Source organism: Chiloscyllium punctatum, unplaced genomic scaffold, assembly GCF_047496795.1.
Source record: "Chiloscyllium punctatum isolate Juve2018m unplaced genomic scaffold, sChiPun1.3 scaffold_245, whole genome shotgun sequence".
In the NCBI taxonomy this organism is placed as follows: Eukaryota; Metazoa; Chordata; class Chondrichthyes; order Orectolobiformes; family Hemiscylliidae; genus Chiloscyllium; species Chiloscyllium punctatum.
Window position 1 is genome coordinate 311,256 of NW_027309979.1, and position 27,670 is coordinate 338,925.

The 27,670-nt window shown below is 45.9% G+C and overlaps 1 pseudogene; it reads left to right on the top strand.

Annotated features, from left to right (window-relative positions):
• Positions 1 to 11,944: 11,944 nt before the first annotated feature.
• Positions 11,945 to 27,286, top strand: LOC140472108 (immunoglobulin kappa light chain-like; annotated as a pseudogene).
• The last annotated feature ends 384 nt before the right edge of the window (positions 27,287 to 27,670 follow it).

Genomic DNA, 27,670 nt, shown 5'->3' on the forward strand with positions numbered 1-27,670 from the left:
GAGAAGTGGCAGATGGAATTTAATTCAGATAAATGCGAGGTGCTGCATTTTGGGAATGCAAACGTTAGCAGGACTTATACACTAAATGGTAAGGCCCGAGAGAGTGTTGCTGAACAAAGAGACCTTGGAGTGCAGGTTCATAGCTCCTCGAAAGTGGAGTTACAGGTAGATAGGATAGTGAAGAAGGTGTTTGCTATGCTTTCCTTTATTGGTCAGAGTAACGAGTACAGGAGTTGGGAGGTCATGTTGCGGCTGTATATGACATTGGTTCGGCCACTATTGAAATATTCTGGTCTCCTTCCTGTCGGAAAGATGTTGTGAAACATGAAAGTGTTGAAAGACGATTTCACTGGAATGTTGCCAGGGTTGGAGGATTTGAGCTAAAGGGAGAGGCTGAAAAGGTTGGGGATGTTTTCCCTGGAGCAGTGGAGGCTTATAGAAGTTTACAAAATTATGACGAGCATAGATAGGATAAATAGATAATGTCTTTTCCCTGGGGTTGGGGAGTCCAGAACTAGAGGGCATAGGATTAGGATGAGAGGGGAAAGATATATGAGAGACGTGAGGGGCAACGTTTTCACTCAAAGGGTGATACGTATATGGAATGAGCTGCCAGAAGAAGTGGTTGAGGCTGGTACAATTACAACATTTAAAAGGCATTTGGATGCACACATGAATAAAAAGGTTTGGAGGGATGTGGGCCGGGTGCTGGCAGGTGGGACTAGGTAGGGTTGGGACATCTGGTCGGCATGGACAGGTTGGACCAAAGGATTTGTTTCCATGCTGAATATCTCTATGTCTCGATGACTCTATATCCCCACGTGCTGTTCAATGCTCTCAGTTCAACCACATTACTGATCAAGCTCCTTGCATTAAAATAGCTACAGTTCAGCTTTCTGATCCTCCTGTGTTCTGGATCCTCTCCTAGTGGTCACTCAGTGGTTTTCTGTGTAGCCCTGACTTTCCCATGAAGGGAAACATTGTGCATTAACTTTAGGGAAATTTAGACCAATTATCCGGACATCTGTAGTGGAGAAAAAGCTCAAAATCATTGCAGAATATTTTATAGCTTAGCAGTGAGAAAACAGTGACAGAATCGGACAGAGTCAGCATGGATTGTCAAAAGAAAAATCATGCTTAACAAATCGACTGGACTTGTTTGAGGATGTAGTGAGTGGATTTGATAAGGGGGAGCCAGCGGAAGTGGTTTATTTGGACTTTGTAAGGGGAATAGTTTGGTGGTTCTGTGGTCAAAAAAAGTCTCCTGAATAGCTCTGAAGAGGGAGGGTGAACAGCTAGCTGTGATGGTGCATGTCGGCCGCAATGATAAACGTAATAAACAGGATGAGGTCCAACATGCAGAATTTAGGGAGTCAGGAGCCACATTAAAAATAAGGACCTCAGAGGTAGTAATCTCAGGATTGCAAACAGTGTCACGTACTAGTCAGAATAGACATGGAAGAATAGGCAGGATGAACGAGTGGCTTGAGAGATGGCGCAGTGAGGGGGGTGGCGTTCAGATTTTTGGGACATTGGGACTGGTTCCGGTGGAGGTGGGACTATTACAAATAAGACAGTCTGCACCTGGGCAGGACTGGAACCAATGTTCTCCAGGCTACTTTTGCTCACGTTCTTGGGGACGGTTCAAAGTAATGTAGCAGAGGGATGGGAACCAAATGGCTTAGACAGAGCAGAATTTGCAAGGAGCACCCAGGAGGATTTTACATAGTACGTAAATAGTTCAACTCAGGAAGGGGCCATACTGGACCTGGTGTTGGGGAATGAGCCCAGCCAGGTGGTTGAAATCTCAGTCGGGGATTACTTTGGGAACAGTGATCTCAATTCCGTAAGTTTTTAGAACGCTAATGGACAAAGACGACAGTGGTCCGAAAGAAAGTGGGCTAAACTGGGGGAAGGCCAGCTATAGCAAAATTCGGCAGAAGCTGGGGAAAGTGAATTGGGAGCAGCTGTTTGAGGGAAAATCCACATTTGATATGTGGTAGGCTTTTAAAGAGAGGTTGATTAGAATGCAGGACAGACATGTCCCTGCGAAAATGGGGGATTGAAGTGGCAAGATTAGGGAACCTTGGATGACAGGTGAAATTGTGAGACGAGCTAAGAGGAAAAAGGAAGCAAACAGAAGGTCTAGGTGGCTGACAACAGGCAAAGCTTTGGAAGAATATTGGGAAACTGGGACCGATCTGAAATGAGGAATTAAAAGGGCTTAAAGGGATCAAAAAAACATCATTAACAAAATGGGTTAAGGAAAATCCCAACGCCTTTCATTCATATATAAGGACCAAGAGGGTGACTCGAGAAAGGGTTAGCCCACTCAAGGACAGAGGAAAGTTATGGATGGAGTCAGGGAAAATGGGAGAGATTCTTAATGAGTGGTTTGTTTTGGTATTCACCAAGGAGAGGGAAAAGATGGATGTTGAAGTTGGGGATAGATGCTTGATCACTCTTAGTCAAGTTGGTTTAAGGAGGGAGAAAGTGTGGAGTATTCTAAAAGGCATTAAGGTGGACAAATCCGCAGGAGAGGATGGAATCTATCCCCGGGTACTGTGGGAAGCAAGAGAGGAGATAGCTGGGGCCTTAAGAGCTATCTTAATAGCAATCTTGAACATGGGTGAGGTCCCAGAGGACTGGAGAATAGCTAATGTTGTCTCCTTGTATAAGAAGAGTAGCAAGGATAATCCAGGTAATTATCAAGCGGTGAGCCTGACGTCAGTGGTAGGGAAGCTGCTGGAACAGATACTGATTTGGAAGAAAATGGATGTATTAGTGTTAGGCAGCATGATTTTGTGCATGTCTTACCTACTTCATAGAATTTTTTGAAGAAGTGACAAAGTTGATCGATTAGGGAAGAGCTGTAGATGTCATACACATGGACTTCAGTAAGGTGTTTGATAACGTTCCCCATGTAGCCTGATGGAGAAATTAAAGTCGCATGGGGTCCAGGGTGTACTCGCTAGATGGATAGAGAACAGGCTGGGCAACAGGAGACAGAGAGTAGGAGTGGAAGGGAGTTTCTCAAAATGAAGAATAGGAATCTATGCTGAGACCACTCTTATTGATGATATATATATATATATATAATCTGGAAGATGGTATAGGTGGTCTGATTAACAAGTTTGCAGATGACAAAAAGATTGGTGAAGTAGCAGGGGACTATCAGAGAACGTAGCAGAATATAGATAGATTGGAGAGCTGGGCATAGAAACGGACAGATGGAGTTCAATCTGAGCAAATATGATCTGATGAATTTTGGAAGATCCAATTCTGGAGTAAACTATATGGTGAATGGAAAGCCCGGGGGAAAATTGATGCTCAGAGATATCTGGATGTTCGGGTCCATTGTACCCTAAAGGTGTCAATGCAGGTTGATAGAGTGGTCAAGGAGGCAGATGGCTTTCCTTCATCGGTTGGGGTACAAGAGTAGGCAGGTCATGTTTGAATTGTATCGGACTTTGGCTTGGCCACATTTGGAATGCTGCGTACAGTTCTGGTCACGACATTACCAGAAGGATGTGGATGCTTGGAGAGGGTGCAGAGGAGGTTAACCAGGATTGTCTCATATGGAGGGTGTGAGCTCTGAAGAGAGGTTAAATAGATTAGCATTATTTTCAATAGAAAGTTGAAGATTGAGGGAGGACCTTCTAGAGGTCTACAAAATCATGAGAGTTATAAACAGGGTGGATAGCAAGAGGATGTTTCCCAGAGTGAGGGGCTCAATTACTAGGGACCATGGGTTCAAGGTGAGAGGAGAAAGGTTTAATGGAGATATGTGTGGAAAGTTCTTTCTGCAGAGAGTGGTTGGTAGCGGAAGTGGTAGAGGTGGACATAATGGCATCATTAAAGATGTATCGAAATATATGCATGAATGGGCAGGGAGCAGAGGGATACAGGTCCTTGGAAAATTGATGATAGGTCTAGATAGAAGGAGTGGATCAGGGCAGGCTTGCAGGGCCGAAGGGCCTGTTCCTGTTTTGTAATTTTCTTTGTCCCTTGTTCTTGGACCTGAGAAAGCTCAAAGGAACAGAGTGATCTTGTGGTACTTGTACACTGATCCCTGAATGTGGCAAGACAGGTTAACAGACCACTTAGGAAGGCACAGGGGTCACTTGCCTTTGTCATTTCAGGTATTGGTTATAAAAGCAGGAGGATATGTTGCAGTTAAGCAGAACATTGGTGAGGCCACAGCTGGAGTACTGTGTGCAGTTCAGGTCACCACACTGTAGGAAGGATGTGATTGCACTGGATGGCGTACAGAGGGGAATCACCAGGATGTTGTGTGGGATGGAACCTCTCAGGGATGAAGAGAAATTGGATCAGCTCGGGTCGTTTTCTTCAGAGCACAGAAGGTGGAGGGGGGGGGGGGGACCTGATCGAGGTGTATAAGGTTATGAGGGGAATGGACAGGGTGGAGAAAAACAGCTTTTCTCCTTCGTGGGAGGGTCAATAACAAGTTGGCTCACATTCAATGTGAAGATAGGAGGTTTCAAGATGCTTTGAGGAAAGTGTTTTTCACACAGACGGTGGTGGGGGACTGGAACGCACAGCCTGGGAGTGTAGTTGACGTCGGAAACTCGCAAACTTTAAAAACTACTTGGGTGAGCAGTTGAAATGTCATAACATTCAAGCCATGGGCCTCATGTTGGAAAGTGGGATTGGTGGAAGTTTAGTGTAGTTTGGCTGGTACACAGTTAATGGGCTGAAGGGCCTCTTCTGTACTGTGTGATTTTATGATTCTGTTGTGTGCAGTTTTGGTCTCCTTATCTGAGGAAGCATGTTCTGGCTGTGAAGGAATGGCAGTGAAAGTTTACCAGATTGATTCCTGGGATGACAGCACTTCGAACTGATGAGAAACTGGACCATTTAGGATTATATTCACTGAAGATAAGAAGGTTGAGAGGAATCACACTGGAATCTTTAAAATCCTAACAGGACAAGACCGGGAAAACACAGGAAGTATGTTCCTGATCACTGGAGAATCCAGAACAAGGAATTACATTTTAAAGAAAAGGGAAAGGTTATTTCAGACTGAGATGAGGAGACATTTCTTTCGCCAGAGAGTGGGAAGCGTGTGGAATATTCTATCACAGAAAGCGGTTGAGACCAAAACATTAAAAGTTTTCAAGAAGGAGATAGGTCTAAAGGGACTTAGGACTAAAGGGGTTAACGTTATGGGGAAAAAGTGGGAACAGGGGACTAAGTTGGATGATCAGCCTTGGTCATATTGAATGGCAGAGCCCACTCGAAGCGCTGAATGGCCTACTCCTGCTCCTAGTTCCTTTGTTTCTGTGTTTGAGTGAATGTCCATAAACATGGAAACCTATCGAATTATAGAGTCAAAGAGTCATTGAGTCCTGCAGCACAGAGACAGGCTTTTTGGTCCTCACTGGTCCATGCTGACCAAAATGTTCATCCATGCTAACCCCATTTCCCTGCATTTGGCCCATACCCTTCGGAGCCTTTCCTATCCATGTATTTGTCCACATGCCTTTTTAAAAGTTGTTAATATACCCGCCTCAATCACTTCCACTCACCGCGAACTCCATATGTGTGACACCCTCTGTGTAAACAAGTTGCCCCTCAGGTTCCGTTTTATTCTTTCCCCTCAATCCTAAAACTGATGCTCTCTCATCCTCAATTCCCCAATCCTGGGAAAGAGACTGAGGGCACTCACCCTACCATGTCTCTCAAGGTCTTATACACTTCTAAAAAAAAAACCCTCAGTCTCCTACACTCTCAGAAAAAATCCTAGCTTGTCCAACCTCTCATAAAAACTCAGATTGTTGAGTCCTGGCAACATGCTTGTACATTTCCTCTGAACTCGTTCCAGTTTAATAATGTCCATCCTATAACAAGGTGACCAAATACTCCAAGTGCGACCTCACCAACGTTCTGTACAATTGTAATAGAACTTCTCAACTTCTATACTCAATGCCCTGACTGATGAAGGCCAGTGTGTCAAAAGCCTTCCTCACTGCCCTTTCGAACTGTGACTCAACTTCCAGAGAACTGTGTACCTGAACTCCAAGATCATTCTGCTTCAGTATTTCAGCTTTTTATGATTTTTCTCAATGACTTGGATGCAGAAACAGAGAGCCATACATCCAAAATGGCTGATCACACTGACTGAGGCAGCATGGAGGAGGTTACAGACAGATGGAGGGTGAAGGGCAGAGAGGGATTTGCGAAAAAGGATGAGAACTTGAAAATCAAGGTGTTGCTGGAGAGGAGCCGATGTAGACACAGGGTGCGGGAGTTGGGGGAACATGACTTGATGCAAGTTTGGATACAGGCATCAGAATTTGGGAAGAACTGAAGGTTACAGACGGCGATTGCTGTGATGTGTGCCAGAACTACATTGGAATGGTCATGTTCAGAGTCCCACCGGCAAAACTGAGATTTTCAGTGGCTGCTCTGTTTAATATGAAGGATATTGGGCTCAGATCATTCTCAGAGATGTAGTCATGTTTGTAAAGTGTCTGGTTGTGCAGCAGACCCCCAGGGAGAGAGAGGGAGTTTGTACCAGGAGATGAAGAGGATGGCTTTGATCTTCCCAATATGTTTCACAGTGAGTCCAGGCTCCTCAGTCCTGACTGCTCTTAGCTGCTGTGATTGTCACTGATTGAACACTTATTATTAGAGATTCTGACCACAGCAAAAAGCCCCAGGGTAAAAAATAACTGCAAAGACTGACAGATGGCAAAGTTGAAACTTCACCAAGAGAGGAAGTGAAAGAAGGAGCTCGAAGCATCTGGATGTTTGTTACTGAGACAGGAGAAAACTGGAAACCATCTGCACTCCCTGGAATCTGACAGCACAGGAGGCTGGTTCTGGGATTTGTTTTGCAGAAACAGCACAGTGATGGAAAAAGTGTCAGTCACTCTCTCACAAACGCACACGCCTGCACTCGGAGATCAGAAACAGAATCCAGCAGCAGCTCTGTCTCCAAGCTGTCGAATCTGCACAGAATTGTTCCCTCATTCAGTTTATAACTGGCAGGATAGACCAAGCAGGGGAGGCAACACAGTGGTGTGTACAGTCAGAAGGGACTTGCCCTGGGAGTCCTCACTATTAACTATGGAACCCATGAAGCCTCATGACAGCAGGTCAAACATGGGGAAGGAAACCTCCTGCTGATTACCACATAGAACCTCCCTCCCCTCCAACCTTAACTGAGCTGTCAGTCCTCCTCCATGTTGAACAACACTTGGAGGGAGCACTGAGGGTGGGAAGGATGCAGGATATACTCTGAGTAAGGGACTTCAAAGCCCACCATCAAGAGATGCTCAGAAGCATCACTACTGAGCAAGCTGGTCAAGTTCCACCTGATTCAGCTGCTAGACTGGACCTGGGGCAGGTGGTGAGGGAACCGACAAGAGGGAAAAACATCCTCACTATCACCCTCACCAATCTGCCTGCTGCTGGTGTATCTGTCCATGACAGTATCAGTAAGAGTGAACACCGCACAGTCCGTGTGGAGACAAAATCCCATCTTCAAATTGAGATTACCTTACATTTTGTTGGGTAAGAGATGTGGGATAGGAGGAAGGACTATGTTTTTTGCAGCAATTGGTAATGACTTGGAAATGAGTGCCCATTCACGTGAGGCAGGTGAAGACACTCAGTGATTACAATGACAGATTGGATGGGCTCTTGATGGAAATAAACCTGCAAGGCCCTGGGGGTCGAGTAGGGGAGGGGGTGGGACTGACTGGATTGCTCCATGAAATGACAGCATTTCCCTAACAGGCTGAATGTTCTCCCCCTGTGCTGGAAATAGGTCTCACTCAATGAGGGGTTTACAATTAGAGAGTTTGGATGCAGTAAATACAGGACAAATTGTTTCTCCAGGCAGGAGGGTCAGTCACCAGAGGGCACACATTACAGAAAAGGTCTGAAGGACAAGAGAGAAGATAGGAACATTTTTATCCAGCGAGTTCATGGTGACTGTCTGCAAGGTGAGTGGAAGTGGATTCAACAGCAACTTTCAAAAGGGCATTTGGAGAAATAGCTGAAAAGGAAACAATTGCAGGGTTATACAGGAAGGGCTGGGTAAATGGGACTCATCGGATTCATTTGACGAACAGTCACAATAGGCCCAGTGACCTCTGTCTGTGCTGTATAAGAGCTTACACACACTTCGTCTCACCTTTACACAAAGACTGGGAGAAACAGACAACCCAGTTTACAGAAGAGTTTTTTTCTCAAGCAAAACGGTCTTGAACCAACTCAGCAAACAGGCCAGACGAGATTTACTGATATAAGTCGGCCATGCAATGGCAAGGAACAACGAAGCAAAAGTAATGATTCTGAACAGTATGTTCAATAGCACGATCATCAAGGGGAGAAGCGATGAAGGGCAGGTGGTCAGAGTGTATGCTCTAGGCATCTGAAGGTTCTGTTGTCAATGGTGGGTTAGAGGAAGCAACAATGGGCAGGAGACCAGAGAGAGAAGATGGAAGGGGGAGGGAGGGAATGTGAGTCTGCAGTACGACACAGAGTGATGGAGGAGGGAGGCCATGGAGGCAATTGGCTGGCAGTGAGGTCCGGGGTCATTCTGGATCGACACTAGGTGTATGAGAGGAAAGGACCCACTCTATATCAGACAAGTTGGGTTTATGGAATATGGCTTTAGGAAGCTGGGAAAAGATATTGGAATCATGTAGTTTGGAGGTGGGACGAGCGGATTTCGGGTTTCTCTGGTCAAGGGGCTGAGGTAGTGCAGAGACAGACAGTGTTGTTGAAATTGAATAAGAGACCTACATGATCGAGAGGATGTGGGGTTTGCAGCTCAGGTACTGGACAGTCCAGTGGGAAGCAGGTCCATGCTTACGAGTCCATTGGGAAGATGGCCCATGTATACATCAGCAGAGAGTCATAGATGTTTACAGCATCAAGCCCTTCAGTTCAACTTATCCATGCTGACCAAGTTTCCAAAACTGAACTCGTCCCATTTGCCTGTGTTTGGACCAATCCTCTCAAAATCCTTCCTATCCATGTTTCTGTAAAAATCTCCTTGAAATGTAGAAATTGTACTTGCCTCTACCACTATCTTTGGCAGCTCATTGCACACACACACCATCCCCTGAGTGAAAATGTTGCCTCTCTGGACCCTTCTCATTCTTTCCCCTCTGAACTAAGACCTGTTCCTTCTTGTACCGGACTCTCCTCCCCGGGGGAAAATCTATGACCCTCGTGATTCTATAAACTTCTGTAAGGTCAACCGTCAATCTCCTGCATTCCCTGGAAAAAACATCTCGGCCTATCCATCCTTGCCTTGTAATTCAAACCCTCCAATCTTGAAAACATCTCTGTTAATCTTCCTTTTATCCAAACCAGTGTAATAACTTCCTTCCTTCAGCAGGTTGATCAGAAATGTACACAGTATCCAAATGTGGCCTTCCCAATGCCTTGTACAGCTGTAACATGATGTCCCAGCTCCTGTATTCCCTGCTTTGACCAGTGAAGGTGAGCATGACAAATACCTTCTTAATCACTTTGTCTGCCTGTGGCCCCACTTGCAAGGAACTATGCACCTGTACCCCTCAGTCTCTCTGTTCAGCAACACTCCCCATTGCTCTACCATTAATTGTGTAATTCCTGCCCTGGTTTGACTTACCAAAATGTAATTCCTTCCATTTAACGAAATTTCCATCTGGATTTGATGACCCACTGGCCCAGTTGATCAAGATGACATTGCACCCTTGGATAACCTTCTCCCCTGTCCACAATGCCAACAAATTTAATGTCAGCCACAAACTTCCTGACCATTCATGCAATTTTCTCATCCAAATGTTTTATATAAATGATGAACAACAGTGGGTCCAGGATCGATTCTTGTGGCAGACGGCTGGTCACTGGCTTCCAGTATGAAGAACAACCGTCTCTCACCAGCCTCTACCTCCTAAAATCAGGCCAATTTTATATCCAATTGGTGAGCTCTCCCTGGATCCTATGTGATATATTCGTATTAAATTGTTTACCATGAGGAATCTTGTCTAAGGCCTTGCCTAACTCCATGTGGACAGAGTGTACTGCTCTACCTTTATCTATTTTCTTGAATATTTCTTCAAAAACTCAGTCATTGACACATCTCCATCGGAAACTCCAGTGAATAGGAGGCCTATGTTAATTAGTCTCACTTGGAGGCTCCAGTCAGAAGGAGGCCCAAGGTTACTGGCCTGTCTTGGAAGATCCAGTCAGAAGAAGGCCCATGTTTACTGTTCTGTCTTGGAGGATCCAGTCAGAAAGTGATCCATGTTTACTGGTCTCTGTTGGAGGTTCCAACAGGAAAAAGGTCCATGTTACTGGTCTCCTTTGGAGAGTCCAATAGAAAGGAGGACCATGTTTACTGGTCTCTACTGGATGATCCAATCCGAAGGAAGTCCATGTTTACGGTCTCTCTTGGAGGATCCAGTCAGAAGGAGGTCCATGCTTACGAGTCTCTCTTGGGACGTTCAGTGGGAAGGATGCCCATGTCTCTCCATTGGACAGCCCCATGAACTGAATTCCATGTTTACTGGACTCTAGTGGAGTGTCCAGTGCATCATGGACACCATGGTGGGTGTGGGGTCAGTTCCATTCTGTTGTAACTGTTTGATGCTCTGACCTTTATCCCAGTCAAACAGCCTGAATCAGAGACTGACCATGGAAGGGGAAGGACAGGGGAAGGGATCGGAACATGTTGTGAAGGGACAGGATGGATCAGTGGGTCAGAGCCTGTCCTATCCCTCCAGCTCACACTGATGGGCTGAGGATCTCCTCTCTCTGCTAGGTCTTCATGGATGAGATTTATGTCCAAACCTTATCTTACCAAAATACAGCACTCACATTTATCTGAATTAAACTCCATCTGCCATTCCTCAGCCCACTGGCCCAGTTGATGAAGATCCTACTGCACTCTGAGACAGCCTCCTTCACTGGCCACGATGCTACCTGAAAATTCACCTGAACACAGTCTCACAACTCTGGCCCCTCTCTGTCCATTACATTCCAGTCTACATTCAGAAATTAAAGACCCCTTCTCTGCATTTATAACGACTCTGTCATATTTGAAGGTTTCTGTAAATTCCTTGCAGATGTATTTGTCCACATCCTTCCCACTGTGTTGTGACTAACTGACTGCACTGAGGATTCTGTGGACCTCGGTGTTTGTTACTGAGATGGGAGAAAAATGTGAACTGTCTGCACTCCCTGGAATCTGACAGCACAGGAGGTTGGTTCTGGGATTTGTTTTGCAGAAACAGCACAGTGATGGTAACAGTGTCAGTCACTCTGTCACAAATACACACGCCTGCACTCGGAGATCAGAAACAGAATCCAGCAGCATCTCTGTCTCCAGGCTGTGAAACCTGCACAGAATTGTTCCCTCATTCAGTTTATAACTGGCAGGATAGACCAAGCAGGGGAGGTAACACAGTGGTGTGTACAGTCAGAAGGGAGTTGCCATGGGAGACCTCACCATTAACTATGGAACCCATGAAGCCTCATGACAGCAGGTCAAACATGGGCAAGGAAACCTCCTGCTGATTACCACACAGAACCGGCCTCCCCTGCAACCTCAACTGAGCAGTCAGTCCTCCTCCATGTTGAACAACACTTGGAGGGAGCACTGAGGGTGGGAAGGATGCAGGATATACCCTGAGTAAGGGACTTCAAAGTCCACCATCAAGAGCTGCTCAGAAGCATCACTACTGAGCAAGCTGGTCACGTTCCACCTGATTCAGCTGCTAGACTGGACCTGGGGCGGATGGTGAGGGAACCAACAAGAGGGAAAAACATCCTCACTATCACCCTCACCAATCTGCCTGCTGCTGGTGTATCTGTCCATGACAGTATCAGTACGAATGACCACCGCACAGTCCGAGTGGAGACAAAATCCCATCTTCACATTGAGATTACCTTACATTTTGCTGGAAAGAGATACGGGATGTCAGGAAGAACTTTGTTTTTTGCAGCAATTGGTGATGACTTGGAAATGAGTGCCCATTCAGGTGAGGCAGGTGAAGACACTCAGTGATTACAATGACAGATTGGATGGGCTCTTGATGGAAATAAACCTGCAAGGCCCTGGGGGTCGAGTAGGGGAGGGGGTGGGACTGACTGGATTGGTCCATGACATGACAGCATTTCCCTGACAGGCTGAATGTTCTCCCCCTGTGCTGGAAATAGGTCTCACTCAATGAGGGGTTCACAATTAGAGAGTTTGGATGCAGTAAATACAGGACCAATTGTTTCTCCAGGCAGGAGGGTCAGTCACCAGAGGGCACACATTTCAGAAAGGGTCTGAAGGACAAGTGAGAAGATAGGAACATTTTTATCCAGCGAGTTCATGACGACTGTCTGCAAGGTGAGTGGAAGTGGATTCAACAGCAACTTTCAAAAGGGCATTTTGAGAAATAGCTGAAAAAGAAACAATTGCAGGGTTATACAGGAAGGGCTGGGAAAATGGGACTCATTGGACTCATTTGACTAACAGTCACAATAGGCCCTGTGACCTCTGTCTGAGCTGTATAAGAGCTTACACACACTTCGTCTCACCTTTACACAAAGATTGGGAGAAACAGACAACCCAGTTTACAGAAGAGTGTTTTCTCAAGCAAAACGCTCTTGAACCAACTCAGGGAACAGGCCAGACTAGATTCACTAGAATAAATCAGCAAATAAATGACAAGGAAACAGTAAACCAAAAGCAATGTGACTGAACAATATATTCAACAGCTCAACAATTGAGAAGAGGAGGGATGAAGGGCAGGAGGTCAGAGAGCTCGCTGTAGGGGCCTGAACATTCTGCTTTCAATGTTGGGATGGAGGAAGCAGCAATGGGCAGGAGACCAGAGACAGAAGATGGAAGGGGGAGGGAGAGAGTGTGAGTCTGCAGCAGGACACAGATTGAGGGAGGAGGGAGGCCATGGAGGCAATTGGCTGGCAGTGAGTTCGGGGGCCATTCTTGAACGACTTCAGATGTCAGTCAAGGAAGGGACCACTCCATATCAGACAAGTTGGGGTTTATGGAATGTGACTTCAGGAATCTGGGAGAGGACATTGGAATCAATAGTTAGGTGGTGGGACAAGCAGGAAATAGGATTTCTGTGGCCAGGGGACTGAAGTCGTGCAGAGAGAGACAGTGTTGTTGAGATTGAAAGAAGAGATCTTCATGATGGAGTGGATGTGGGGTTTGCAGCTCAAGTACTGGACAGTCCCGAGGGAAGGAGGCCCATGTTTACTGGTCTCTCCTGAAACAACCAGTGAGGAGGAGGTCCATGTTTATTGGTGTCTATTGGAGGTTCCAGTGGGAAGGAGGTCTATGTTTATTGGTGTCTATTGGAGATTCCAGTGGGAAGGAGGTCTATGTTTATTGGTGTCTATTGGAAATTCCAGTGGGAAGGAGATCTATGTTTATTGGTGTCTGTTGGAGGTTCCAGTGGGAAGGAGGTCCATGTTTACTGGTCTTGTAGGAAGGTGGCCCATGTATACATCATCATAGAGACATAGAGGTTTGCAGCATGCCATTAGGCCCTTCAGCTCAACTCATCCATGCCGACCAAGTTTCCAAAACTGAACTAAACCTATTTGCCTGTGTTTGGCCCAAATCTCTCTGAATCCTTCAGATCCATGTTGCTGTAAAAACCTCCTTGAAATGTAGTAACTGTACTCCCCTCTACCACTTCTTCTGGCAGCTCATTACACATCCACACCAACCTCTGTGTGAAAAGGTTGCCTCTCAGGTCCCTTCTAATTCTTTCCCCCCTCAACATAAACCTATTCCTTCTAGTACTGAACTCTCCTACCCTGGGGAAAAGACTTTGGCTATTCATCTTATTTGTGAGCCTCATGATTCTATCAACCTCTATAAGGTCACCCCTCAATCTCCTGCATTCCCTGGAAAAACATCTTTGCATATCCATCCTCGCCTTATAATTCAAGCCCTCCAATCTTGGTAACATACCTGTTAATCTTTCTTTTATTCAAACCAGTGTAATAACTTCCTTCCTATAGCAGAATGAGCAGAAATGTACACAGTGACCAAATGTGGCCTTCTCAATGCCTTGTACAGCTGTAACATGATGTCCCAGCTCCTGTACTCCCTGCTTTGACCAGTGAAGGTGAGCGTGCCAAAAACCTTCTTCACCCTGTCTACCTGTGACACCATTTTCAAGGAACTATGTACCTGTACCCCTCGGTCTCTCTGTTCAACAACACTCCCCATGGCTCTACCATTAATTGTGTAATTCCTGCCCTGGTTTGACTTACCAAAATGTAACTCCTTGCATTTATCAAAATTTCCATCTGGATTTGTTGACCCACTGGCCCAGTTGATCAAGATGACATTGCACTCTTGGATAACGTTCTTCCCTGTCCACGATGCCAACAATTTTAATGTCAGCCACAAACAACCTGACCATTCCGGTTATTTTCTCTCCAAATTGTTCATATAACTGACAAACAACAGAGGATACGGGATCGATTCTTGTAGCAGATGACTGGTCACTGGCCTCCAGTCTCAAGGACAACCCTCTCTCACCAGCCTCTGCCTCCTATCATCGGCCCAATTTTATTTGCAATTGGCGAGCTCTCCTTGGATCCTGTGTGATACAATCTAACTGAGCAATCTACCATGAGGAACCTTGTCTAAGTGCATGCTCAAGTCCAAGTAGAAAGATTGCACTGCTCTACCTTTACCTATCTTCGTGATTACTTTTTCAAAAACTCAGTCATCTCCTCGCCTGAATCTGAAATTCCAATGAATAGGAGGCCCATGTTTACTGATCTCTCTTGGAGGATCAAATCAGAAGTCGGCCAATGTTTCCTGCTCTCTCTTGGAGGGTCCAGCAGGAAGGAGCCCATGTTTACTGGTCTCTTCTGGGAACTTCAGTGGGAAGAAGGCCCATGGCTCTCTATCGAGCAGCCTTGTGAACTGAATTCTATGTTTAGTGGACTCTGTTGGAGAGTCCGGTGCGTCATGAACACATGGTGGGTGTGGGGTCAGTTCCTTTCTGTTGAACTGTGTGATGCTCTGACCTTTATCCCAGTCAAACAGCCTGATTCAGAGACTGATCATGGAAGGGGAAGGAAAGGGAAAAGGATTGGAACATGTTGTGGATGGACAGGCTGGGTCACTGGGTCAGAAAATGTCCTATCCCTCCAGCTCACACTGATGGCCTGAGGATCTCCTCTCTCTGCTGGACCTTCATGGAATGAGGTTTGTGTCCAAACCAGTCCCCAGTGAGAATAGGCCAACAGAACAGAACTGCCTTTCATTTGACAAGAATCTGTCCGTCTTCCTGAACGAGGTCAAACCCTGGTCAATGTGAGAAATGGGGAGTTACTCCAGGAAATGACATGCTTCTAGGTCAAGGGTTAACATCCATTAGTGGGGCCGAGCAGAGGGAGATTTATCCTGAATTCAACTGTCACCACCTGGGACACTGTGAGAAAGACAGAGAAGCGAGACAGAGAGAGAGGTAGAGGCAAATTGTGTGTGTGATCGAGCGATAGAGGGAGGGGCATCTGAGACAGTGTGAGATATGTGAAGGGACCGAGAGAGGTAGAGGGAGGGACAAGTGGTGTGGTTGAGGGACAGAGAGAGAGAGAAACAAGATGTGACTGATAGGGATAGATAGAGAGAAAGAGATAGGATGGGTGTGATATCAAGAGTGAAGGGAATCAAGAGAGAGTGGGTAGGTTTGAGTGTGTGTGTGAGAGAGAGCGAGAGAGAGACATGAGTATGATAAGAGACAGAATGACAGAGAGGGAGGAGAGAGACTGTAGATTGGGATGCAGAGAGGGATGGAGAGACAGAGAGAGGAATGGAGAGGGGCAATTAACATTTGGAGGCTTTCAATTGAAGCGAGCGATGGAGCGAGTGACAGTGAGAGAGAAAGATGCAGAAATAGAGATTATGAGACGGAGTGAGGAAGTGTAAGTTGGAGAGAGTGGCTACGAGACAGAGTGAGAGAGAAAGAGAGAGACAGAGGGGCAGTTCCTGGTCACCACATCCTGGGAAGGATGTGATTGTACTTGAGAGGGTGCAGAGATTTCCCAGGATGCTGCCTGGGATGGAGGGTAGCTGTGAGGAAAGATTGGAAAGGTTGGGATTGTTTTCCTTGCAGCAGGGGACCTGATAGAGGGGGATAAGATTATTCAGGGCAGTGATAGGGTGAGTAGGAAGGCAATTTTTATAAGGGTCAAGGACTCAATAACCAGGGACAGAGATTGAAGGAAAAACAGCCATGGACACTTAGAAACTGCTGCAGGAGTAGGCCATTCGGCCCTTTGAGCCTGCTCTGTCATTCATTATGATCATGGCTGATCCTCTCTCTTAAAGTCACCTTCCTACTTTCTCGCCATTCCCTTCATGCTGTTAAAATGCAAAACAAATCTCTCTCTCTCTTTCTCTTGAATACATTCAGTTCCTTGTCCTCCATAGCCTTCAGTGGAAGATAAATCTCTCTCCTTCCACCTTGAATCTTTAGCTGCTCTTCATTTCACTCCAATTCCACTGACTAGTGATTGAAGGGAAAATGCTGAAACCAGAAGAATGCTCAGTGTCTCCAACAATCTCTCATTTGACAGGCTCTATCTGTGAAAGTTCTGACTTCACTATGTTCCTCTCTGATCCCTCAGGTATCAGTGGGGACATCATCATGACCCAGTCTCCCCCGGTGCTGTCAGTGGGACTGGGCCAGACAGCAACCATCACCTGTACGGCCAGTCAAAGCAGTAGCAACTACCTTGCTTGGTACCAGCAGAGAGAAGATCAGAAACCCTCTCTCCTGATCTACAGTGCACAACTCGATTCACAGCAGTCTCCGAGCGAGTCGACCAGGGACAAGTTTCATCCTGACAATCAGCAAAGTTCAGTATTACAGCTGGCCTTACGTTCTGTAAAGGAACCAAGCTCAGACTGAGTAACTAAACCTCAATCCTCCATTGTTAAACCGTTCAATCTCTAACCACAATTTATGAAACACAAATACTGAATTGTTGAAGTGTTGCAGTGAAGGAAACATTTTATTGAGGAACACCACGTCCCCCCATACGGTGTACACCTGTATCTCTTTAGTCCTATAACCCCGTTAAAAAGCAAGATATAAGTCAGTCAGTTTTACTCACCGTGTGGAGGAGCTCTGTCCATTTGCAGCCTGTGGTCCCATTCCTGCAGCATGGAGTGAAATCAGTGAGTAGCCTCCTGTCAGTCTCAGTGTGACAGACACGGGCAGAGTTTGATGTGAGCTCTGGCTCCCTGTCCCAGTCTCTGATCTCACTGACCTCTGCAGCAGCAGCAGCACAGTGAGACACCGAGCTCCCATCTTCCCCAGCTTTAACTCTGCTCAATCACATAATCACAGAATTGTTTCAGTGCACAAGGAGGCCATTCTGCCAATCCTGTCTGGACCAGCTCTCTGAATGATCAATTCACTGAGTGTCATTCTCCTGCCTTCTCCCTGTCACCCTGCACATTGTTCTTTTTAAAATAACAGTCTCATTCCCTTCGGAATGTTTCAATTGAAGCTGCCTCCACCACACTCTCAGGCAGTACATTCCAGATCTTGACCACTTGTTGGCCAAAAATGTTGTTCCCCATCTCACTTTTGTTACTTTTCCCAATTATTTTCAATCTGTGGTCTTTCAGTCTCAATCCTTTCTCAATTGGGAACATTTCCTCCCTATTTACTGTATCTAGGCCCCTCCTGATTTTACTTCCTCGAACAAACCTCCTTTCAGCCTTCTCCAAAGAAGACAGTCCCAGATTCTCCAAACTATCTTCATAACTGATGTTCCTCATCCCTGGAATGATCTTTGGGAATATTTTTTGCCATTTCTCCAAAACATTCACCTGCTTTCTGAATGATTCACATTATCTATGTCCCTCAAGATTTAATAAACCTCTATGTTGTCACTCCTCAGACTCTTACACTTGAGGGAAAAAAGTCTCAGCTTTTCTAGCTGCTCATCGTCATGGAGTCATACAGCGTGGAAACAGACATTTCAGTCCAACCTGCCCGTGTTAACCAGATATCCTAAATGACCTCATCCCATTTGCCAGCATTTGCCTTACATCCCTCTCAACCCCTCCTATCTATGTTCCCATCCCAATGTGTTTTAAATGGTGTAATTTTATCCGCCTCCAACACTTTCTCTGGCAGCTCGATCCAGACACACACCACCCTCTGCGTGACAAGTTACCGCTCAGGTCCCTTTTGACTCTTTTGCCCCTCACCTTAAACCTATGCCATCTTGTTTTGGACTCCCCTTACCAAGGAAAAGACCTTGGATATACACCCTGTCCATGCCCCTCATGATTTTATGCACATCTCTAAGGTCACCCCTAGGCCTTCGATGCTGCAGGGAAAATAGGCCCATTTCTTCAGCCTCTCCCAACAGCTGAAACCCCCCAATTCCTGGCCACCTCCTTGTAAATCTTTTCCGCTGCCTTTTAAGTTTAACAACATCCTTCCTATCTCAGGATGATCAGAATTGTTCACATTATTCCCAAATGCCTGGCCTCAGCAACTGGTGTACAGCTGCAAAATGATGTCCCAACTCCTGTACTCAATGCAGTGGCCAATGCATACCCAACACCTTCTTCATCTCCCTGTTTACCTGTGACTCCACTGTAAAGGAATAATGCACCTGCACCGGCACCTTCACCCCGAGGTCTCTGTTCAGCAACACTCCGCAGGGCCCTACCTTTAACCGTAAAAGTCCTGCCCTGGTTTGGCTTAGCAAAGTACAGCACTCACATTTATCTGAATTAAGCTCCATCTGCTATTCCTCAGCCCGCTGGCCCAGTTGGTCAAGAGCCCATTGTACTCTGAGACAGCCTTCTTCACTGGACACAATGCCACCTGAAAATTCATCTGAACAAACTTTCACAACTCTGGCCCCTCCTGCCTGTTACACTGCTACTACCCCAGTCCATATTCAAAAATTAAAGAGCCATTTATAATGACTCTATCAAGTTTGCAGGTATCTGTAAATTCCTTGCACTTGTATTCCTCTGCATCCTTCCCACTGGGTGGTGACTTATTGACTGCACGGAAAATTATGTGGTCCTTGGTGTTCCTATCTGTTATTCTCCCCTGGCTCGCACAGCCCTGCGAAGTTAGCTTAAACCCTCTCCAACAGCACTAGTAAATCATCCCAAAGGAACTCAGTCCCAGCTCTTTTCAGGAACAACGCTGTCTGGTCTGTCCAGGTCCCATCTCCCCCAGACCCAGTCCCAATGTCCCAAGAATCTAAAGCCCTCCAACCTGGATCCTTTTTCCAGCTTCACATTTACCTGTGTTATCCTCCTGTTCCTATTTCCACTTGGGTGGGGCACTGGGAGCAATCCGGAGATTCCTACTGTTGAGCTCCCAGTGCTAATTCCCTCCAGAGCCCCCTAAAGTCTGACTGCAGGACCACATCCCTTTTCTCCCGCTGTCACTGGGACCGATGTGGACCACGACTGCTGACTGTTCCTCCTCTCCCCTCAGGGTGCTCTTCAGCCGCTCAGAGACATCCTTGACCCTGGCACCAGGGAGACAACACACCATCCTGGATTCCCATCTGCAGCTGCAGACACATCTATCGATTGTCCTCACTCTCGAATCTCCTCTCACTATCGTTCTTCCAGTCTTACTTGTGCCCCCTGTACAGCTGAACCCTCCACCTTGGTGCCATGGACTTGGCTTTGGCTGCACTTCTGAGATGAACCATCATTCTCATCAGGATTCTGAACTGAATCCCGGTTGGAGAGTGGAATGCACTCAGGGGATTCCTCTCCTAGCTGCTTGGTCCTTTTGGACTGTCTGCTGCTCCCCAATTCCCTCTCTCCCTGCATACTCTGAAGCTGCAGAGTGACCACATCTAGAAACGTGCTCTCCACGGAGCTCTCAGCCTCACGGACTCTCCGCACTGACACCAGCTGCTGCTCAAGCTCCGAAACCCGGAGTTCCAACTGCTGTCACTGACCACACTTCCTGCAATCATGGTATTCCAGGAACTGCAAAGTATCCTGTAATTCCCACATGGACGCACACCCTCTCCACTCTTTGTTCATCTCTTTGCAAAGTTCTGATGATAAACAGCTCCAGCAGCGCTCACAGTCCAGTGGGTTCAATGTTCCAGGGTTTTGAGGAAACTCTACAGAAGACTTTAAGAAATAGGAGCAGAAATCAGCCATTCAGCCCATTGAATCTGCTCTGCCATTTGATCCTGGCAGATATGCTTCTTAACCCCATTCTCCTGCCTACTCCACACGAACGTTCGATCCCCTTAACAATCACGAACCTATCTATCTCTGTCTTAAATACACTCAGTGACTTGGCCTCCACTGCCCTCTGTAACAATGAGTTCCACAGATTCACCACCCTCTGGATGAAGAAATTCCTCCTCATCTCAGCTCAATAGTGTCGGCCCTTCATTCTGAGGCTGTGCCTTGGTTACTGAGTCTCTCCTGTTTTTGGAAACATCTTTTCCACAACCACTCTATCCAGGTTGATCAGTATTCAGCAAATTTCAGTAAGATCCCTCCTCATTCTTCTAAACTCCATCGAGTACACACCCAGAGTGCTCAACCACGCCTCACATGACAAGCCCTTCATCCCCAGGATCATTCATGTAAACCCCTCCAATGCCAGCACATCGTTTCTTAGAATATGGGTCCCAAACTGTTCACAATATTCCAAATGCAGTGTGACCAGAGCCTTACTCAGCCTCAGCAATACATCTCTGCCCTTGTATTCTGGACCTATTGAAATGAATGCTATCATTTCATTTACCTTCCCATGCACTAATTGGACCTGCCTGTTCACCTGAAGGGAAACCTGAATGAGGTTTGTGCTTTAGATTTCCAAAGGCTTTCCTCATTTAGCAAACAGTCTTTGTGTTTCTTCTTCCTCCCAAAGTGCATAACCTCACACTGTAACACATTGCATTCTATCTGCCACTTCTTTGCCCACTCTCCCAGCCTATCCAGGACCTTTTTCAGCCTTCCCACTTCCTCAACACTACCTGTCCCTCCACCTCATGTCGTCTGCAACTTAGCAACAATGTCTTCACTTTCTTCATGTCGACGTGAATAGTTAACGTCCCAACATTGACACATGCAGAACTCTACTAGTCACCAGCGGCAATTTTTCCTCATTCTCTGCTTTATGCCAACCTGTCCGTCCTCAGTCCATGCCAGTACATTGCCCCTAACACTATGGGCTCTTAACTTATGTCAAAGGCGTTCTGGAAAATCCAAATAGATTACTTCCTCAGACTCTCCTTTGGCTGACTGGCTCATTGCCTCCTCAAAGAATTCTAACAGATTTGCCAGGCATGACCTCCCCTTGATGAAGCCATGTTGAATCAGCCCTATTTTCCCATTGCACTTCCAAGTTCTGCAATTTCATCCTTAAATTGAAGTCTAAAACCTTACCAACAATAGTCCAGGCTAACTGACCCATAATTTCCCATCTTCCAACTCCCTCCCTTCTTAAACAGGGCTGTTATGGGAGCCATTTTCTATTCCCTTGCCCCCAACAAATTACTCCCCAACCCACCGACAACCCCGACTCCATTGATTCCTGAAAGATCATCACCAATGCCTCCACAATCTCCTCAGCGATCTCCTTCAGAACACAGTGATGAAGTTCATCCAATCTGGGTGAGTTATCCACATTCAAACCTACCAGCTTCCCCAGTACCTCCTCCTTAGTGATGGCCACCACACTCCCCTCTGCCCCCTTACAGTCTTGAAGTACTGGTATGCTGCTGGTGTTTTCCATGGTGCAGACTGATGCAAAATATCTATTTAATTCCTTTGCTATTTCTATTATTCTTTCTCCAGCCTCATTTTCCAGTGATCCAATGTCTATTTTTGCCTCCCTCTTCCGTTTTATATATCTGATAAAACTATTACAATTTTCTTTGTATTACTGGCGCGCTTACCCCCACATTTCACCTTCCCCATCCTTAATGCTTTTTCCGTTGTCCTCTACAGATTTTTAAAGACTTCCTAACATTCTGGCTTCCCACTATTCTCCACCATATTGTATACCTTTTCTTTTGCATTTATGCTGTCCTTGACCTCCCTCACCAGCCATGGTTGAATGTTCTCCCTGTAGTATGTTTCTTCTTTTTTTGGGATGAGTTCCTGCTCTGCTTCCTGAATTACCCCCAGAAACTCTGCTGTTTTCTGCCCCACCATCTTACCTGTTCGGCTCCCCTTCCAATCAACTCTGGCCAGCTCCTTCCTCATGCCTTTGCAGTTACCTTGACTCAACTGAAATACTGTTCCATCTGATTGCAGCTTCTCCCTTTCAAACTATAGTGGGAATTCTATCATATTATGGTCATTTATCCACAGGGATACTTTCACCTTAAACTCACTAATCAAGTTTGCCTCATTACACATCACAGAATCCAGACCTGCCTGTTCCATAGTGGCTCAACCGCAAGCTGCTCCAAAAACCATCTCATAGACATTCCATGTAATTCTTTCCTTGAGATGTGCTACCCAGTCCAACTATCCATTGAAGTCTGCCATAACATTTTGGATATGGCTTTTCTGTCACCTGCTTGATTTCCTTCCCCACACCCTTGGAGATCTGAACATAACTTGCATCAGATTCTTTATTTCTTGCGGTTCCTCAACTCTACCCACCCAGAGTCTACACCTACTGACTCTCTATCACTTCTTGCTATTGATTGAATTTTATTTCTTACTAACAAGGCAACTCTTGCCCCTCTGCCCATCTGCCAGTCCTTTTGATAGGACATGTATCCTTGGATATTTAGTTCCCAGCCGGGATCCCCTTACAGCCATGTCTCTGTGATACCCACAACATCGTACTGGCCAGTTTCAATCTGCACTACCAGCTCATTGTGTACACTGTGTGTATTTAAGTACAACACCCTCAGCCCTGCATTGACTGCCCTCCTTCTCATCATTGTTCTCTTATCTGCTGTGCTTTGCGTTCGACTCCTGATGCTTTCCACACTCTCTGTCTTTTTACATCTTCTAGAAACTTAAATAATCTCCCCTGAGCCCTCCGCCACTTTAACTCGTTTTATTTCCTTGGAAACCCAATTTACCTGGATTTGTGGCATCACTTTGTCTACCTTACTCGGAATGCTTCGTGCATTTCGTTACAAACTCTTTAAGTTTGATCTATTATTGATTTTCCCGGCACTTCTTTGGTTGCTTTGATTTTGAAAATTCCATCCCTACCTTTTATTTTCTGGTAACAATCAATCCCATCACTAATCCGCAATCGTACCTTCTTCTTCACCTTCGGTTTTCTCATTTTCCATCAAATTGAACCAAATTACTTTCGCTTTGGGTTACCTTCAGGCATGGTGGCTCAGTGGTGAGCACTGCTACCACACAGCATCAAGGACCTGGGTTCAATTCCCGTCCTTGGGAAACTGTCTGTGTGGTGTTTGCACATTCTCCCTGTGTCTGTGTGGGTTTCCCCCAGGTGCTCTGGTTTACTCCCACTGACCAAAGACGTGCAGGTCAGGTGAATTGGCCGTTCTAAATTGCCTACAGTGTTAGGTGAAATAGTCAGGAGTAAATGTAGGGAATATTTCTGGGTGGGCTGCTGTTCGGAGGGTTGGTCTGGACTTTTCAGGCTGAACTGCCTGTTTCCACATTGTAGGGAACCTAATCAGGCCAATATTTATCATTAATCCATCATCATTAATGCTCTTTTATCTCAGTGCTTCTACTTGGATCTTGCTGTGTAGAAACTGGCTGCCACGTTCCTGACATTGCAACAGTGACTGCTTGTCAAACAAAACTGTCTGTAAATGTCTTTGGAAGAGCCTGAAATGTTAAGGGCTGGATTGATGCCCATATCCCTCGAAACTCTTCCTATTTACATATGGATGCCTTTTAAATGTTGTAATTATACCAGCCTTCACCACCTCCTCTGGCAGCTCATTCTATACATTTAACACCCTCTGAATGAAAACGTTGCCCCTTTGGTCCCTTTTAAATCTTTCCCCTGTCACCTTCAACCTATGCCCTCCAGTTCTGGACTTTCCCACTCTGGAGAAATGATCTTCTCTATTCACCCTATCTATGCCGCTCATGATTTTATAAACCTCTATACAGTCACCCATCAACCTTCAATGATCCAGGGAAAACAGCCTCAGCATATTCAGCCTCTCCCGATAGCTCAAACCCTCCAACCTTGGCAACATCATTGTAAATCTTTTCTGAACCATTTTAAGATTTCCAACATTTTTCCTACAGCAGGGAGATCAGAATTGCACACAGTATTCCAAAATTAGTCGAACCGATGTCCTGTACAGCCGCAACAGCTTCCAACTCCAACATACAATGCACTGACCAATAAAGGAAAGCATACCAAATGACTTCGTCACCTACCTACCTACCTGCAACTCCACTTTCAGGGAACTTTTCTTCATTGTTTTGGATGAACTGGGAGTCTTTCAGTTGTGAAAGATGCCATTCCATGGCACTATTGGATGAAGTGCAGGCCGTTCCCCCTGGTGTCCCTGGTCAATATTTATCCCCCAATCAAAATCACTAAAAATCTATTTCACTGCTAATTATCATACTGTGTTTGGGATCTCAATGTGAACAGTCTGCTGGAAAGAGCCATTGGGACATCCTGAGTTGGGGACAGGTGCTATACAAATTCAAGTTTTTCTTTAAGGTTGACGTCTCCTGATCCGGGTCTTCATCCATTGACTGCGCACTCTCACCTTCCAGGGGTCATGGTGTCATTAGGAGCAGTGACTCTGTCTGACCCCAGGACATTGAGACTCTTTGCAGTCTCACCCTTGACCCTCAGTCCAGCAGTGTGCAGTAAGGTTTGAAATGTAATCTGGAACCTTCTAAACAGACACCCCAATGTGACTTCCTTCCTGAAATGTTTGGATCCAAGTCTGCTCCAATGTTCTTGGATAAATTCTCCTGATCTGTGGGTGATCGGAGGTTTGTTAAAGAGAGATCGAGCTCCATCCCACTTTCCAGCTCTTGCTCCATAACTCTGGAGGTTTCACTGTTTCAAATGAATATCCAAGTGTTTTTTTCAATATGATGAGGGTTTCTGCCTCTCCCACCCTTTCAGACAGTGAGTCCCACATCCCACCAGCCTCTGGGTGAATACAAATACCCTCAACTCCCCTCTAACCCTGCCCCCAACTGATTTCAATCTCTCCCCATGGTTATTGCCCTCTGTGCTGGTGGAAATCAGTCCTTCCCACCCACTCTGTCCAGGCCCCTCATCATTTTACACACCACAATCAAATCTCCCCTCACCGCCTCTGTTCCAAAGAAAACACTCCCAGCCAAACCAATCATTCCTCACAGTTAAAGCTCCCCATTCCTGACAAACTCCTCCTCTGTCCCCGTCTCTAATGGGATCACATCCTTCCTGTAATGTGGTGACCAGAACCGTACACTGTTCTCTCACTGTGCTCTAACTGGGGTTTTATACAGTTCCAGAATAAACAAACTCCTTGCTTTCACAGTCAACCAATAATGAGATAAGGGAGGTGATGGTCTAATGGTGTTATTGCTGAACTGTTAACCCAGTGATCCAGATAATGTTCTGGGCACCAGTGTTAGAATCCAGCAGATGGTGGCATTCAAATTCAATCAAAACAAATCTGCAATTTAGAGTCTAATGATGACCATGAAACCATTGTTGATTGTCAGGGAAAAGCCATCTGATTCCCTAATGTCCTTTCGGTAAAGAAACTGCCATCCCGATCATGTGACCTCAAACCCACAGCAATGTGGTTTACTCTAAACTTACCACCTTACTGACCTGCATTAATCACCTTGGCCACATCTTCCACCTCCACACACATTTGACTTCCAGCTTCAAACTGATGAGAGACATTTCTTCATTATCTGAGAAACAGATAGAAACATCCAAACCTGGAACAACCGTAAGCCATTTGGCCCGTCAAGTATGTTCCACCATTCAATATGATCATGGCTGATCATCCAACACAGTCCCCTGTTCCTGCTTTCTCCTCACATTCTTTGATCCCTTTAATCCGAACAACTATATCTAATTCTTTATTGAACACAGCCTGCATCTAATTCCCTGATGCTGGTAAAATGGATGAGAATTATTGAGTTGTGGTTTTTTGACAAGTATGGACACAATCGGCCTTTGGGTCTCTCTGACTCTATGACTCTATTATATTATATTATGAATAACTGAGTACCAAGGACTGACCCCTGTGGCACCCTAAGTTGTAATGACCTGTTATTCAGAAAAAAACTCACTCTTTCTGTCCTGTCTGCCAACCAGTTCCCAATCCATGTCAGTACATGACCCCCAATCCTCTTATTCATTTGGTCTAGATCTGGGAGTCTCACCCTTACTCATTGTCGGAACAGATTCTGAACAATCTCTGTTTCATCCTTCGAGGGCTCCCACTGCCTTGACACTGATTTCCAATCGTATCGTTGGTTCCAATCCACTTTTACCAAAACACCACACAGTTTAGTGAAATGAAAACTTTTACACTTGCTGCATGGTTCTCCATTTCCATCCCTCCTCTCAATCTCACTGAGTTCTGAGCACTGGCACTGAAATGCTCCCCCATTGATATACATTCCAGCTGCCCACATTTATTCTATAAACAATGATCCAAAACTGTCCCTTCTCTCTGCTGCTGCTTAACCATCACCTTCTCAGGGGCAATTAGGGATGGGTCATAAGTGCTGGCCCTGCCAATCACACTCACATCCCAAGAAGCAATTTGAACAATGCCTGGTTTTTTGTTGGGTTTATTCTGTATTGACTACAAATGTTCAAAAAGATTGAATGGCCGGTGAATATTGGGAGGGTTGAATTCCCTTCCAGTGGCAGGAATTAAAATTGTTTCTCTTGTCTTTCAGGTGGTCAAAACTCTCAGCCCAAGCTGACCCTGCTGCCCCCCTCCCCGGAGCAGGTCAATGCCAAGGGCACTGCCACCCTGGTGTGCCTTGCCAATCACTTCTATCCCGATGAGCTGGAGGTGCAGTGGAAAAAGGACGGTGCAGTCATTTCGGACGGGGTTCAGACCAGCAACTACCTGCGAGCTTCGATCAGCACCTACAGTGTCAGCAGCTTGCTGACCCTCTCTGAGTCTGACTGGGAGTCCAACGCTCGCTTCTCCTGTGCCCTCACCCACGTGACCCTCCCCTCTCCCCTCAGCAAGAGCATCAGGAGATCAGAATGTGTGTAGAGTGTTTGAGACAGTCCACAGAGGAGACACAACTTTAAATAGAACAGGGCTGAGCTGGCAGGACAAAGGTCATTGTCAGCACTGAATTTCAACTCTCTTCCTTCTCAGGATTGCTCAGAGAAACATCTGAGGCTTGGATGTTAAAGTTTGTCATTGGGATCGTGGTGATAGAGCTTTACACTGTGTCAAAACTCATACCATCCTGGGAGTGTTTGATGGGGACAGGATTCCCTTGTGATGTCAGCTGCACAAAACAATGTAAACCTCAGAAGACTCTGCTTCAGTAAACGAGATCGTCTTCCTGCTTAGCCACCACTTCCAATTTAAGGTTTTGTCACTGTTTAAAGGGACAGGATTCTCATGTTATTGAGAAAATCTCTCTAAGTGTTTTTCTCAAGCTCCATTGTGACTGTGAATTTGAGCAGCTTCCTCTCTCTGGGCTGTTAATTCCAGTTGT